The sequence below is a fragment of the Aquila chrysaetos genome, chromosome 2 (genome assembly GCF_900496995.4).
Source record: "Aquila chrysaetos chrysaetos chromosome 2, bAquChr1.4, whole genome shotgun sequence".
NCBI classification, from domain to species: Eukaryota; Metazoa; Chordata; class Aves; order Accipitriformes; family Accipitridae; genus Aquila; species Aquila chrysaetos.
Window position 1 is genome coordinate 38,766,770 of NC_044005.1, and position 16,861 is coordinate 38,783,630.

General features: G+C 42.3%; 1 protein-coding gene and 1 long non-coding RNA gene across 17 annotated transcripts in view; one reads left to right on the forward strand and one right to left on the reverse strand.

Moving 5' to 3' along the window:
- RAD51B (RAD51 paralog B) overlaps positions 1-16,861 on the forward strand; it is a 495,227-nt gene that overhangs the window by 427,541 nt on the left and 50,825 nt on the right. The gene's annotated exons all lie outside the window — the stretch shown is intronic.
- LOC121233721 lies at positions 864-15,203 on the reverse strand. The gene is made up of 3 exons (XR_005933748.1): positions 14,953-15,203; positions 14,480-14,680; positions 864-911 (listed from the first exon to the last, which is right to left on the reverse strand). It is a non-coding gene; the product is annotated as an uncharacterized LOC121233721 (long non-coding RNA).

Sequence of the window (16,861 nt, forward strand, 5' to 3'; positions counted from 1 at the left end):
AGTAGAAAGTGAAGGCAGCTGGGAGCCCGAATGCAAGGCGACCGTGAGGCAACAGAACACAGTGCCTAGGACGTGTTACTAATGGGTAAAGTACACCCAGAATTCAAAACCATCTTAATGCCATCAAATTACTGGTAGCCACTTGTTAACCAGACAGCGAGGAATGAAACATGAACAGTTTCTGAGCATGAGCAGGCTGCACACATGGGAACAATTTCCATCACAAGTTTTTTTATTCTCCTGGCTTTTTTGAATGTAGCAGACTGCTGTTCCAGCACAGAGTGAAGACATTTGGAATTGCAGTGTGATTGGAGTAGCAAAACCAGGAAAACAATAACATGAAATGAGAGTTTGTCACACAAGTAGAGTGAATTAAACTGATTCTGTGTAGTGTTTTCATCCCAAAGTGCTTGAGAAGTTTGTTTATAAATGTATTACTTCCCTGTGGCTCAAGTGCAGCCACCTCTGGGCTGAAATGCAGTTGTCTTCATTGCACGTCCAGTGCTTAGGCTGCTTGTGAAAGATTTGCTTTATTATGCATCTGGATTCATCCGGCTGTTCTTAATAAAATGAGAACTTTGCAGCACCTTGTTCAGATACTCCGACTGAAAAGGGTAGTTGTTAATGCTAGAGGTCCTAAAGTCACTGAGTTTTCCAAGACAAAATTCAGAGAAGTTGTGCTAATATGCAACTGCAAATAGTTACAACAAACATCACATAAACTAGTCTGTGAATCCTGAGGACCGGGCAGTGTTGCTTACGTCTCTGGAACTGGAACATCATAGCCACAGTTATCAGGGTGGCAGGTCATGTTATTCTGAGTTTTTTGTGTCTTGACTATGTTTCTTTACCCTTCTTCAAAACCCCCATGATTCTGATGACACCCTTGAAGATGGCAGGGAATTGAAAGACTGCAAGAATGAAAATAATTTTATTTTATTTTTTTGTCAAGCAAAACGTCAATACTTGACTTCATTCATGGGTTCCTCCTTGATATAACAGACCTAAAACCAGATCACAGCCTAATTCCACACTTTTTCTGAGTAATAACCAATTTGGTTTGGCACTATTTCCTACCAACTCATTGATTAGGAATAATGGAACTAGAGTGCTAGAGCTAAATCTGTATTTTACTGAAGACGTCTTAAACTTATTCCTGCTACATTGTCAGACCTTGTTTACTTTAGCAGGTACAGGATATGTAGTAATGGTAAGCTTGGTATACCCTGCCACCTGTTTAGTTGTACTACCTTATAGTAAGCGTACCTCAGGGAAGTAGAACTAACGATCAAGAGAGGTTATACCATTTTTCCTAGCCAGGATACACTAGTCATACTTCACCTGAAGTCAGCAACAAGGCTGAGAATATTCTCAGTGATAGGCTCATATACTTTCCACTGGGTCTTATCCCCATCATAAGCAAAATTTTTAAGCAAATCCTCACACACAAAATCTAGCTCTGGACTTTGCATCATTGCTTTTTCACCAAATGCTCTAGGGATTAAGTTGGAACCTGCCAAATCCCTCCCAATCCGCAAATCATAAATTCATAACTGAAAAAAAAATCCTTGTCTTCATGAGGAGAGGGGGCTTTGCCAGGCCATTTTGGCAGTCGCAGTAAGTGGGTTATGGTCAGTTTTCTAACACAGGCTTCTCATAAAAAAAAAGATAGGAAACTTTTTACATTCATGGACAAATGCCAAATCCTTCCTCTCTATCTGAATGCACTGACACTCAGCTTTTGTTAGCATTCATTGCACAGAAATTACTGACCTCCAGTTTTGACCATATAGCTGCAAGAGGATTAGGCTAGTCCTCTTCTGGGGACAAGTCTGTCTCGTGTAGTGTTAAGATACCTCAGGGCTGCATCCTCTTTAATGACCTCCTTCAGCCTCTAGAATTGTTAAGCTTTGTAGTCAGTCTACTGCCTGTCTTTTTATAGTGGTGCCCTGGGGTTGGCAGGTCACACAGCCAGGTTGCACACACAGAGGTCCCATTCCAATGAGTCCTTGTGCCCACCACTTCTGCACCCAGTCCAGCTCCTCTGTAACCTTGCTGTATAGCTTGCTATGATAATGTCTCTCCCTGCATTTTGTAGCTGTTGTGAGAAATTAACATTTTTGTCTGTCTAGTCCAGTTTAGTTTTTTTTCAGGACAGCTCTGAAGCCTTTTATTGTGTTATTCTGTTATTTTTTTTCTGCTGATCTTAACATCATCTGATCTGTGTAAATGCTGAAAACTTGGTACATCATCAAACATCTGCTGTATTTTTGGAGAAACATCTCAAGTTTGGTGAAGCAATCAAATCACCAGAAATTGTGATTCTCAATTTGCACAAAATGCGTGCTCTGTTTTTTAAGGGCTTCTGCCAGACCCTGCTAACACATAAAGCATAAGAAAATATTTGGCATCAGCCACTTCCCCAGAGATTTTTCCTCTTGTAGGTAGTGGAAAATGATCCCTCTGTACACATGTATTCAATTCTTTTAGGTCTATTCATAAGCAAAGGTTTCATCTCTTTTTTTAGCATACCCATTCTGATGGTTCCTCTGTGCAGTTTATGGTAATGAATATATTCAACCTCCTTTTTTAGCCTCTGCTACAGGGCACAGGGAACCATGCCAGCGTTGTAGATTGTGGAGCAGCCCTCAAACTCTTTTTCAATGACTTGATCGCCCAGCTTTCCAAAGAGAAGGGCCTCTTGAGAAGGCTAAAGAATGGGTCCCACTTCTCTTAGATTATGATTTTTGAGGCTATTGTTTACCTGTCTGGCTGAGTTTCTAACCCCCTTGCAGGAATAAACCCACCACTATTAGTCCAGCGTTTTACCTGTTTCCTCTGTGGCACGGCTGGTGCTGGCCCTGCTGCTGGCAGCACACAGGCTCCTGCGCCAGTGCCCACCTCCAGGCCAGTCAATGTCACGTTTGCTTTATCAAGCACGTAGTCTTGAGAGCCCTTCACAGCTCAGACACCTCCGTTAGCCCACTGAGCCCCTCCACAAGGCTCAGTACCACTGTCCTTCAGGGTATGCATCTCCTGTTGACACCCTCCAAAGGATGACAAGTGCTTGTTTAGATATTCTATCCAACCATATGCCTAACACCGCCCGTTACTGAGAGGGAACTCGGGATTTCATTGCACTGAATTATAGGGATAAGGGCCCGCCATGAAGCTTGGATGCATGGTTCCTCTTCCCTTCAAGTTAAGGGAAGGCTGAGGTCCTGGCCTATCTGCCATTACCTAGGAAGCTCAGCAAAGCAGACTTACAAAGCAGACCAAATGCAAACAACATTTAAAGCTCCATGGCCCCTTACTAATGGGACTATGCTGTGTCAAATCTCAACAGCTCACACTTAACAGCCATGTCATTATGGAGTATGGGCACACAACTGCTGTTAAAAAGAGAGAGAAAAATAATAAAAAAAGACAAAATGCAAGAGGCTTAGGAGGCCCCTGGTTTCCTTAATGGAATTAGTCCTTCCTTTATGAATTCCAGGGTTAGATGCTGTAAATGTGATTCGCATACTCCCTCCCCTCACCAAAGCAGAAGGATCTGCTAGACACATGTTCAGAGCGGAGCAGGGGAAGATATGACGTGACTCAAGAGCCTGGAAGGCTAAAAGGAGTAGATGGGGGAGAGCTCTGCAGCCCTTGATCTTTGTAAGATTTACTGCCTTTGCCTTGCCAGCAAAACCAATACACTCTTGCAAAGATCTTTTTTTTTTCCTGGAAAATTGCTAGCTTCTAGCAATTTAAAAAAAAAAAAAAATTTGGCTGGGGCAGTAAACAAGATCTTTGAAGGGGGAAGGAAGCCAAGAGAAAGTCAGGCCCATTAGTCACGCAGCTGCATTTCCTGTCACAAAGGACCCCAGTTGAGTAATCACTCAAAATATGCTTGTTATTTTTTCCTATTTTATTTCAACTTTTAGCCTGCCAATATCTACTGTAAGAAAAAATTAAAACAAGAAAAAGAAAAAGTCTTTTAGCCTCAGAGGGGAAAACAATGTAGAATCAGACATTGTTTTACATTATTTTTCCTTTTCTTTAATTTTCATAGCCTAAAACCACTTCAGTCATATGAGAGGAATGTTGGTAGGGCAGAGTGGGTCTGAGACAGTCCCGGTGTTTTCAGGGCATATAATTTCAGCAGGAGTGTGGGTGTCAAAGTTCCTCGGCTACACTTCCAGCTGCTACCATTAATTCATTGTACAACCTTGATCAAGTCATATATTAATTTATCTGTAATTTATTATGAAAAGTAAAGATGATAATAGCTTCTGCATAATTGTTTTGTCAGGCTTCATTAATGGTGCTTATAAGTAATGTTGGGTCTTCTGATGAAAGCTTTGTAGAAGTATTTGTCTAAAGGAAAATACAGTCAAGACTGAAAAGAAATAAACTTGTAATTTAAAGCAGAACATTCTTATGAATAGATTTTAAAAGAACTTACATGAAAAGAGGTGAAAATAGGAGCAAAACTATGAAATAGAAGAAGGAAAATATTGCTGACACTCTCTCTTGAGACACTCAGAGGAAGAAAAATACAGCAAACCTGTCATAGGGAACAACCCCCTTCGTAATGCTGGAAGAGACTATATGACTGATTGACCTGATTGATACCAACTCCCCACTTCTAGACCCTGGATTATAAGATGCTGGCTCTGGTCAATCTGGTACCGACTTCAAAAAGAAGCCACAGATACATGATGAAAGTAAAGCTGAAAAACCTCTGGTTTTCCAGATTTCTGCAAAGAAAATACCTCTTTTGTCAACACACACAACTCCAAAATACAAACCCCCACCTTTTATTTACTCAAAAGTATGAGTATGGTGACCAGGTCACCTATAAAGAATGGCCATAAGCATGCTTCAGGGCCCATAACAGTTTGTAACTTACATTCCTGACTGGGGTACCTGACTATATGGCTATGTGAAAATGATTGCAAAGGGATTGCAAATCCCTGTTTGGTTTGCTATCTAAGTAGAGAGTAGATGATTGTAGTTTATGCTACATAATAACAGGACTTCAAATACTGCACAAAAAATGAAGCTTACATTTGCATGTAAGTGACTGGTAATGTCATATAATTCTCTAATTTGCACACATTTGATACCACAGATGTGCAATGTTTCCAAACCACAGCTTATGAGCAGATGTGATTTACACAGCAATGTAAATCACAGCTTCCTAAAGCTAGTTAAAGGGTGTAAACTCAAACAAATGTGAGATTTACCCCAGTTTGGTTTAAGAGAGACACTGAAAAGCTGTTTACATATATTTTTAAAAGCAATTCACAATGATTGTTTATGTATATTTACACTAAATGGAAAAGTAAGAATCTTATGAGTCATGACTCAAATATGAAAAACTCTGCTCCAGATTATCTTTATAAATTATGTTCATCCTTTGTCTTTCCACATGGCAGGTGAGGCAAGCTGTGCTCCTCAACCAGCACACAAGTGTACACTCCCTGGTTTGTGGTCAGAGCTAGCGCTAGGTCATAGAGGCTGTCTGCTACACCCACACCAGATGACTTTCACTGCTACATGTCCCAGTCTACTGGATCCCCACATCATATGACATTCTATGCAATAGTGACAGTTTTATGTCCCTAAAACTAGCTCTGACATGATGTGGGTTTATAAAGGCCATTTCCGGTGATTATTGATATCCACACAGTTTTGAAATCATATACTAGTATGTATGAATGAATGGAAATTATTTGTTTACAAGAGCAACATAAACTTTGTGCATTTCCTTTTATGAGTACCACAGTATGTGATGATATTTCCTATGCTAGTGTTGTAGGGATGTATTAGTATAAATCATACCAGTATCTAATACATCAGACTGTATAATAAATAATAACCACCTATAGAATGAATTATACCTGACCAGTATTTGGGTAGCAACTAATATTTCTCTGTTTACCTACCTGGTTATCCTAGGAATTTGTATGGCTCTATAGCCATGGTATCTGAATATCTCCAAATCTCTGAACCTTTGATGTACCTGTTCTCTCCACACAGATCTGATGCATATTAGTACAATTATCCCTGTATAGGTGTGCCACTAAAGTCCTAAGATGAATGACTAACCCAGAATAACTTCAGAAGTCTATGACCTCTTGATTCACCTGCTGGCTGTGAAGAATTACTCTCCCTCTTGCATAGATGGGAAGCTGAGTCATAAAGAACTAAAGTTACGTGCCCATAAGCACATAGATAGCAACAGAGATGGAATCAGAACTCATGGTGTACAGATCCTCAGTCCCTGGCTGTGTGCATTAAGTTACTCTCTCCTGTCTTTAGTGAACTGATCATATTTGGTGAAATAGCTAGCAGTTGTTGCTCTTTGCAGTGCAATGCTTCTGTGATGTGTGTGAAGGGGACGTAGCAAATAATTGCTTATCAAAAAGCTAAATTAAGTGGGGAACACGGCAGTTGGTTAGTACATTGACAATTGAACTTATCAGCCCTTCTACTAAACTGGTGCATGAATTTGGGCAATTACTTCACATCCACATGCTACCATTTTTCTAATTTAATATAGAGATAATAACACACTTGGAGGTCCAGGCACAAAAATCACTGTAGTGATTTTATAGTGCTTCTCCACTTCTCATTTAAGACAATGGAATGAGAGAGAAAAGAGAAGGAACAGGGAGAATAATCAATTTTCCCATTTAGTTGAATGAAGTTTCAATGATACAACTCAAAAATCTCACTCTTGGAACAAGAGTGGCTAGTAAGAACATTTTAGTTTCAAGTTTTACATTGCCAGTGGACATGTTGATGCAGGGCTGTTGTGCTAGGGAGGGTGTAGACTTTGCAGCTGTGGTTTAGGGGTTCTGCATCCCTTGCCAATCAGCACTGGACGGAGCCCTCTAGGTCTGTCTCAGAGCTGGTTTTTCTTTCCTCTAAATACAGTGTAGGACTGTGGAATTGGGCTATATATAGCAGACATATAACCTCACTTTCAGAGCAAAACTTTCACTGTCTGTGAAAGGGTTAACCCAACTAATGAAAACACTACAGTAAAATTGAGGGAGGTGGAACTTAAGTCCCAAGTCTTAATAAAATGCAGGTGTTTTATTGTTAGGTTAAAAACTCCTCGACTTAAGACTCCAGCAAGCATTTAAAAACGGGGGGAAAATGAGCTATTGAATAAGAAGCTTGGAAAGGCAACAACAGGCCATGCAAGGCATTTACAGAGAATGCAGCACTCACTGGCTAAGGCCAACCTTAAAGTTCACAGAGGGAAAACAAAACATAAATATTAGATGAACGACACCTCTCACAACATGCATCTGGCCTCTGAGGTATTACACCTGGGATTAACTTTTGACATTCTCCTTTCCACCATCATGACTTTGCTGTCTTACCAGCTCTCTGCAGAGTGTTTATACTCTCATTTTTCAACCTTTCTGTCTTCTTGTTTCCTAGTCTGTCTGGCGACTCAACAGGGTGACAGGCAGCATGAACATTGCAGTCACAGTGCACAGATAGCTCTACTACGCTTGCAGCTGCTTTTCTGTCAGGGATAGGACTTTGGGGGGGGGGCTGGGGAACCAAACTAATAAACTACTTTAGAACTAGCTAGTAAAAAGAAATTGTAAAGAAATCACTAATCACTGTTTTCTCCTCTTTCACTTCCCCTCCTTATCCCAAGGAAGGAGAAAATTTGGGGGAGCATTTTTCAGTAAATTGCACTGTTTAGGTCACAGAGTTAAGGGATAGCACTGAACTTTGAGCTTTAGCTTCAAGTTCCTCATGTATTTGGAGAATAAAAGTAGTTATGACTTACTAAAGGGATGTGGAACATGAAGAACCAGAGAAGCCTAAAAGTACTTATGGTGGCCTAAACCCTAATATTACTGCATGGTCATCCCCATAGGCCTTACTTAGTGTTGTAGAGATGGGCTGGGTATTTTTGATACCTGTATGGTGAAAACAGTTAACTAATTGCCATCCATAAAAACTCATCCCCCTGGAAGAAAGTCAGGCATTGATTTCCCTGGCTTTAGCCTTGTTGATATAAATCAGCTGTCACCCCTAGAGGAGAAGGATAGAAATAGTCCATGAAGTACCTGATAGGGTGGGAAGCAAAAGAATAACTTGGGTTTTGATGCAAGAGTTTCACAACTGCAGTTTAGTAGGAGACAGAGAAGCAACAGTGAAGATGGTCAATCTGCCAGTCATTTCATTTAGAAGACTGACGGGTAAGATATGAACAGTACTAAGCAAAAAAATATAAATGACATACAGAAAAGTCTAAGACAATGAATAAAAATGAAACTGATGGAGTTGTTGAGCTTATAAACATGAATACATGCCAGCTCTTATTTACATGGAGCAGAGCGCTCAGGACAGCTTAAGTAAATAATTCAGAAAACCAAAGAACAAAAATCAAAACCCTCCGTAATCAGAGCAGGAAACCCAAAAAAGCCCAAGCTGTGTGCCTTCTGTGCACCATTGCACTGCATCCTTGCTACAGTCACTGTACTGGGCCATCCGAACTGACAGGCTGGAATACAGGCATCAGGAAGACATGGCAGACATGAAGGAGGAAGGTGAAGTGTAGATCCAACCTCTTCTTCACACACCTCTGAGAATAAACCTTCTTGACTCCCAGCCATCATCAAAAACAGGTGTATTTTTAAAAAGCATCTTGTGAAGATGCCGTGGAATTGCAGACTGCGGATTAAGAGAGGGGCAAAGAGTAGAAATCTTCATTAAGAGTATCTGAAAAATCCTTGTAGGAATCCTTATGTTGGCCTGAATGCGCTCAGAATTGGGCCGTTGAGGAAAGAAGAAAAGTCTCTGTCAGCATTTGTTAGCTGCTCCCAGTTGTAGATCTTCCCTGGCCTTATCCTTTCCTCCTTCGCTTTGTAAGACTGCTTTTCATCCCACTCCTACTCTCCTTTGCAGCTGCCAGTTCCTGTTACTAGAGTCAGCAGTTCTCAATCTTCTCAGACAACCCTGCTGTCGTTTGTGCCTTGCTACGTGAGGAAAACAACCCATGCTTTCTGTTCCCTCCTGAAAAGTCACTGCAGCTCAAGCTCCAGCAAAGCTAGGCCAGCCACTGCTCAGCGCAATCCCTGCCCAAATCCAGCGTGTCAGACTGCAAAAACTGGCAATGCCTCTGGTCTCAGCACAGGGAAATAGCCAAGATCAAAGTTAGAAGCATGGTTTCTTTATTCTCTCATCAAACTGGCCTTTGTTTTTTCTTTCCAGTCTTACAATTATTCTTATCTTTTCTGATGTATGTTATCTCTGGGAGTCACTGAGAAGTAGTGGATGGATTTGCAATAAAATATATACAGCCAGGACAAAGTGTTTCCAAATTAGCTTGTGTCAGCTTTGAAATAATAATGATGTCAGTCATTGAAAAACTCAAGACAAGTACTTTATACTAGTACTGAGTATTAGCAATAATCACTAGTGTTAGGCCTCATGGTTACCCTTGCAGATACTGTTAACTCTTCCATATCATACGAGAGAGAAAGATTCTTCCTCTAAACAAACCCACTACTTTCTGTGCTGTAAAATTGTCTTGTATTTGACTTAAAGAACTGACTGATAACCTTTGCATCCTGTTTCTTATTCCTCCATCTTTGCATGATGAAAGTTCCCCTTCCAAATTTCATTTCCCTTATGTATATTTATTTGAAATGCCTGAAATGAAAACAAAAATCCTTTTCTGCTTTCTTCTGTATATATAAAATGATGTAGTTTACTTGTAAAAGAAGCAAAGATCCCCATTTAAAAGAATAATAAGTAGGTAACTCATTGCAGAGGGTGGCACCAAGACTGAGATTATACCAATGGCACAGAGAACAGAAAAGATTAATTTCAGAGTATCGAAGAGGATCAAAACCTCTGCTTTTATGCTACTCTCCCTATAGCATCTTACTGTATTTTAAATAATTGTTAAGGATATTTTTAAACTTGTTCTCCAATTTTTGTAAGTGGAGTAAAGAATGTTTACCCTAATTTATTTTTTATTTCTTCTAGCCTACCCTAAAAGGTTTCAGCGTTGTACCTTTCACAGGTGATCTGTAGCTTTTTTAATGGGAGTGAAATGCCTGAGGTGCTTACATGCAGAGCAGCAGGACCCAATGGCCTTCATTTCACAATAGGTTAGACATGGACTTAAAGGGCAGTGATGCAGATGCCTCCACCCAAGCCAGGGCTCAGAAGGGATAGTTACAAGTGAGTACAAAACTGTTTGCTTTCCCTTTCCCTTGCACTACTGTGGGATACTCGCAAACATTTAATTAAGCTATTGTATGCATGCTTAACTTGGAGATATCTGTGGTTCCTTGAAACCATTACACAGGAGCACCAAAGAAAATACAAGGGAGTCACTGAAGGAAGATACAAATGAATTAGAAAAGCATAGCAACCAGAGAATACATTTCCCATAATACAACAGTCAAAGGTCATGAGATCACAGATGCTCAGTTGCTCATGCATATCTTCTATTCTCTCCACTTGCATGCTTGCTCTGGAGAGGGCAAAGATTTAATGAGGATGGGGCTAGCTTTAGCAGTTCTCACCCTTCCTCACACCCTACATCTGAAAGAGCATTGAAAGCCTCTTTGAAGTCGGAATAGACACACATTGAACTGTCCCAGTGCACACATACAATCTGGGGTTTTCTCATCAGGTACAAAAATACAAGGTGACTGTTCTCTTCCGGCTGCCCTGGATGTGAACAAAGCTGTTGAATCAAAGACTTATTGAATTTAGGGGTGGAAAGAAGTTTCTCCATTGCATCTCTCTTTTCAACCTGCTGTAGCAGCCCTTCTCAGAGTCTCACAGTTTCTATAAGTCAGTTCATTTTTCCTAGCTCCTTAAGAAGAAATCCTGTTCAGACAAAACAGCGCACTATTTACAGGAAGCTTGGCAGGGTCAAAAAGTGACTGTAAAACCAATCTCTTGTTAAAACACATACAGTATCTGCCCTGATGTAGATACTGTTAGAACTCAGCAATCTCTGAGTTGCTATCAAGGCCTTGAAGGTGATTTCAGAGTCAGATTTGTTAAACTTGGTGACATTGTAAGTGTTATCCCTTGTCATTAGCAGAGCTAACTTAGTTGCTCAAAGTCCCGCTTAATCTAACCAGCTCACTACCCACAGTTTCTGACCTACTTAGTCACTTCCTGTCTTTGATTTTCGCCTTAAAGCCTCTTTTCTATGTTGGCCTGTGACTGCCATTTAATCTTAATCAAACTTCCTTGGACTTCCATTACTGTCAAGTACAATTCCTCTCACCATAATACCCACCCTTCTGAGTGCAGGAAAACTGATTTGCAGCTAAGTCTGCCTCTTCTCTTATGCTCTAAGTTCATCTTTGCTTTGTTTTTCTTCCTGTATGAGTCACTCCTTCCCCCTCACTGAGACATCGTGCTACACTTTCTCTTCCCCTCAGCCTGACAGTGGCTGAGAAGCTGCTGTGCACGCCTTTACTGCAGAGATCTGGTGAGTATTATCATGTGTGCCCAGCTACTATGTGCAGATTCGGAAAAAGCTGAACATGAAGAAATTGAGTTGGCCACAGGCTGCTACAGAAAGTCAGCTAGTTTAACATGCTTTTGCCTCTGACCCAAAATGATGACCTACTCTATTCCCTTATGCCTTTCTTAAGAGCTACTTAGGCAAAACACAGCTGTTTAGTCTACATGTCCCAAACCTAGCATCTCCCCCTGCTACTTCGGGGCACCTGTTAACTGTACAGATGCTGTAAGGTGGGTACCAGCTTAAGGACTTTCCCAGTTCTCACTGGTTCACTCATGCTACGGTAATAGAATCATAGAATTGTAGAATGGTTTGGGGTGGAAGGGACCTTAAAGATCATCTAGCTCCAACCCCCCTGCCATGGGCACGGACACCTTCCACTAGACCAGACTGCTCAAAGCCCCATCCAACCTGGCCTTGAACGCTTCCAGGGAGGGGGCATTCACAACCTCTCTGGGCAACCTGTTCCAGTGCCTCACCACCCTCACAGTGAAGAATTTCCTCCTAAATCTAATCTAAATCTACCCTCTTTCAGTTTAAAACCATTACCCTTCGTCCTATCACTACACTCCCTGATAAGGAGTCCCTCCCCATCTTTCCTGTAGGCCCCGTTTAAGTACTGGAAGGCTGCTGTAAGGTCTCCCTGGAGCCTTCTCTTCTCCAGGCTAAACAACCTCAACTGTCTCAGGGTATCCTCATAGGGGAGGTGCTCCAGCCCCCTGATCATTTTTGTGACCCTCCTCTGGACCCGCTCAAGCAGGTCCATGTCTTTCTTACGCTGGGGCCCCAGAGCTGAAGGCAGTACTCCAGGTGGGGTCTCACGAGAGTGGAGTAGAGGGGCAAAATCACCTCCCTTGACCTGCTAGCCACACTTCTTTTGATGCAGCCCAGGATGCGATTGGCTTTCTGGGCTGTGAGCGCATATTGCTGACTCATACTCAGTTTTTCATCCACTAATACCCCCAAGTCCTTCTCTGCCGGGCTGCTCTCAATCCACTCATCGCCCAGCCTGTATTTGTGCTTTTGAAATGCCTTTGAAATAGACTTCTTCAGCCAGTTTCCTTCTATGACCAGAATCCAATTTAAAGATGGTAATCCAGTACCATGGTGACTTTTGCCTGCACAGGGGCACTCCTGAGCTGGTGAGGTCTGTTGTTTTTCGAGCTGCTTTCACCAGCACAGAGAAGTTCAGAGATGTGTCCCTGTGCTCTTTGAATGTCAGATACAAAACATTTGATGGCAGTGGCAGTTGCGTGTAGCACGTAGGAGAGATTTGTTCAGTCTCTCATTACACATATGCTCTCTCCTGGCTCTTTTTTCAATACACCCGATTCTGCTTTTCCCTCTTCTTCCTACTTCTGTGCTCATCAGCACTCATGCTCTTTTGTTTTTTGTTGTTGTTGTTAACATATGGAGGTTATACGATCCATCACTGAGTGCAGCCTTGTCCTCTTAATAAGCAGAAAATACCATACATTTTGGAAGGAGGAATTAGCTACAGGCCATTCTCATTAAGCCTCTCCTTCAACTTATCTCAGCTTAAATTGTATTCTTGGTCTGCAGTCACTACGCGGCATTGTAAGTTGAAAACAACCACTTGAGCCCTTTCCAGCGAGGCTTTGAGTGGCCCTGATACTGGGCATGGAGGAGAGATAAGCAGCGCATTGAAGTTGTAGTATCGCTGTAGCTGAGGGCAAGGAGTGAATGGAAACATACCCTCCCTCTGGCACTGCCTGGCGCTGGACAAGGGGAGAGGAACGAGCCGAGCAGCTCGGGTTCACACGCGCAGCGGGAGCCAGCGGCCTCTCAGCTGATGACAGATTAGACTCAGGGCCTGGTTAGTGGGAAGACTGTGATTAGACCTCAGCAGCATCTGTCTCTAGCACTAAAGGAATTACTGCTGTGGGCTGCAATTTTCTCAGCAAACTGTAATTATACCAGGAACCTCATTCCTGCCGTTTTTCTCGACAACTTAAGTGCAAAAAAAATGTGGGTGAGGGTGCAGGGAAGCAGAAACTGTGAAAGGAGCAAGAAGGAGACACCTGTTTATTTTTGTTCAGCTCATTCCAATTATTTTCTCTTGGTTTCTTAGATACATATGAATCACAGACTGGTTTTTCCCAAAGGTCAGTGCCAAGGTTTAACTCCCCGAAGCTGTCCTGCCATCCACCTGAAGCTAATAGGACACATCATTTCCATGCACTTAAGCCCCATGGCATCTCAGATGAGTGTGGTGGCACTTGCAGAAGGTGCCACACCAACCTCTGCCCTGGCAGTGCCCCCTCCCTCCTCCCATGGGAGCAGCGGTGCAGGGTGCCAGACTCTGATCACAACTGTTCTCAGGACACCCCCGGGAAGGTGTGGCCTGGGCAGAAGTGTGCGATATTGGATATTGGGCAGGGTGAGTTTGAACCTTAGTCCCAAATGCTCTGTCTAGACTAGGATTTAAGGGTTTGCACTTAAAAAGTGTTAGGTTGTACAGAGTAACTCTCTGTTTTAAAAGATGTAGAAAAGGCAGCGTAAGTTTGAACTCCCAAACACCTGGTAAGTTTTGCCAAAATAACAACGTCAAAAAAGAGCAAGATTTCTTTGCAAGATTTCTCTACCAGAAAAAAACTTTTTGTTTGTGCAGTTGTAATTCCATAGAAGCCCATTTGCCATTAGTGTTTTCTTTGCTCAGAATATAAGAAGAAACAGATTTTTTTTCAATTTAAATCTAGGAGAGGAGGAGAAATAGCTAAGAGTAGAGTTTGCCAACATAGCTTTACCATCTAATTCTTAAAATGTAGACAAGGTCAAAATGATTCAAACTAATCTACATGCTCCTTTCTTAACTTTCCTCAGGGCTTTAATGTGACTGTTTAGTATACTTTGAAGGCAAGAGTGTCTTGTCCATGTTAAACAATTTTACATCAACGCTATACTCATCTAGAAGAAAGCAGAATTGCTCCTTACCAGCATGTCTGCCCTCCATCCCGCAGCATGTCTGGCAGCACAGCCAGGGAGGAGAGTGTGGCAGCAGGAACTCGACCCTTGGGGCTGAAAGCACCAGGAGGCAGTATGTTGGCAACCAGATCCCCGTCTCCAGAGCCAAGTCTCTGCAGATACTGGTAGGAAAGACACACATCTGGAGTTGTCTGGAATTGGCACAAATTGCTGTGGACAAAGAGGAGAGAAAGGAAGCGTTAGAAGGAAAGTGGAAAGAACGTTTCTTACACATTTTGCTTTCTTTTCCATCTGCCTGTGTGATGTTGCTGTGAGCTATTAAACAGCTGCAGTGCTCTGCCCCAGAAGGGACTGTGTTTCAGTAGAAATGGAGAATCATTCCTACAGCTAAGCGCTTTGGGGTTCCCCTAGAAGGAAAGGGTTGATAGGAATAATGTTTCTCTGATTGACTATTATGCTAAATACACTTGGGACCACAGCACCTGGGGCAGTAGCCAGAGACACTGTTCTGGCTCCTCAGACCTAAAGCCCCTGGCAGACAGTGGGTACAGCTGGGTGCTTCTGACTCGTCCTTTGTGCAGTAGGTGAGTCCCTCCTGTCTTTTGCCTTCCAGGCAGAACCTCCCAACTCTCCTGTGCTGGTTCTGAAATTCAAGGAGACCAGATTACTCAAGCCAAAGTTTGCAGACTGCAAGACTTTGTAGCTTGGGGAGATAAAGGTAGTGAAGGAGGACCAGGAGAAGGAGGAACAGGCGTACTGAGACTGCCAAGGACTGAGCAGAAGAGCATTTTTTTTGCATCCATTCAGACGCTCAGCTATTTCCTGCGTTGTTCCTGCAGTCAGCATGCTCCACCTGCTTTTACTTAACCATTTCCTGTTTACGGCTTCCAAAAACTTTCTGGTGAAATCACTAATCTGCCACAAGATCAGTCTTATAGTCCCTTTTGGGCAGGCTTCACTAATTTTTTTTCTCTCTCCTCAGTGCACAGGCCTTTCCAACTGAGGAGCTGTGCACTGTGTGTGCATGTCTGCATGCATGTGTGTGTGCATGCAGTCAGTAGTTCCGTCAGAAAAGTATGTGCTCGCTCACTAGTTCTTTCTGTCTCCATATGCCCCTTTTTTTCTTCTCCTAGTGCTTACTGCTTTTTGCAAACTTGAGCAAAATAACAAGCAGTAGCACTGAAGGTAGGTTCCCCTTTCTGTAGAGGTCTCCAGATATTTAGAGGAAAGACTCTTCCCATTGCTTTCAACCATCTGAAAGCTCTCTCAGAAACGAGGAATTTGTTCTCTGGATAGCTTGCCCAAGCTTCAAATTATTTTCTAGCTTTGAAAACAGCAAGGCAGTTTCTTCTCGTCTGTTGTTCAGTTTCTCAGATGTGAAAGGCAAGGTGTGAGGAGCAGGAAGGATCGACCAAAGAAAAATAAATCTCCTTCTTACAGAGTAGATGGCTCCCACAAGTCCCTGTCTCACACTTAGTCACATGTCTTGTAGAAAACAGTAGAAAAGCATGCATGCTTCAAGACTACTCTCCTTAGCCATACTATAGATAACACTACAGGCACCACTAAAAGCAAATTTATTTGTCACTGCTTTTGCTGTCTGTTTACTTTTTGTATTTCTCTTCTGGAGCAGTGAAAATAGATTCTTCAGTTTCCTCTCTGATTCTCATGCTCTTGCACAGCACTGCAATGTTTGGGTTGCGGTGAGCAATGCAGGGGAATGTTCCCTTCTTAAAATAAATCATGGAAACATTTCTGTTGGAATCAGGGCTTGTAGAAGTTTATTTTTTTTTTAAGAAGAAGAATGTCGGGCCAACTTTGACCTGACACCATATCCCTTTAAAGGGAACAGGCTTGTGATGCATGTCAGTGTATGTATACTGACATGTATATATGTGTGTGTGTGTGTGTGTGTGTGTGTGTGTGTGTGTGTCTGTATATATGCACACGCACCAGTATACATGGCAGTTACACTGGTATAACTGAGCACTGAAATCATCCTCTAAGAATGCTGGACATGTTGGCCCTGTCTCCATCAGACAGATCTGCAAATTCCCTAACTAGTCCTACTGCAAGTTAGCGTAAGCCAGGATGCTTAGTCTGCTAACTTAGGCGTAGAAGGCGTAGGTCTATAAGCACACACCGGCACTGTCGCTGAGCTGTTTCACACTTCCGTAATTATGTTGATGAGCTCACACTCACACACATTTCTGAATATTTTAGGCAGAATGCTAGACCCCCCATTTTAACTCTAACATAAATATGCACAGGTAGCACTTCTGTATGTGCTAGGAGGTATGGTCTGGGCATCACTGATGTCCAGGCAGCTGTCTGCTGTAGGCATAGCACATCCCCGCTTAGATCAGAGTTTGCTGAAGTATCCTTCAAGCT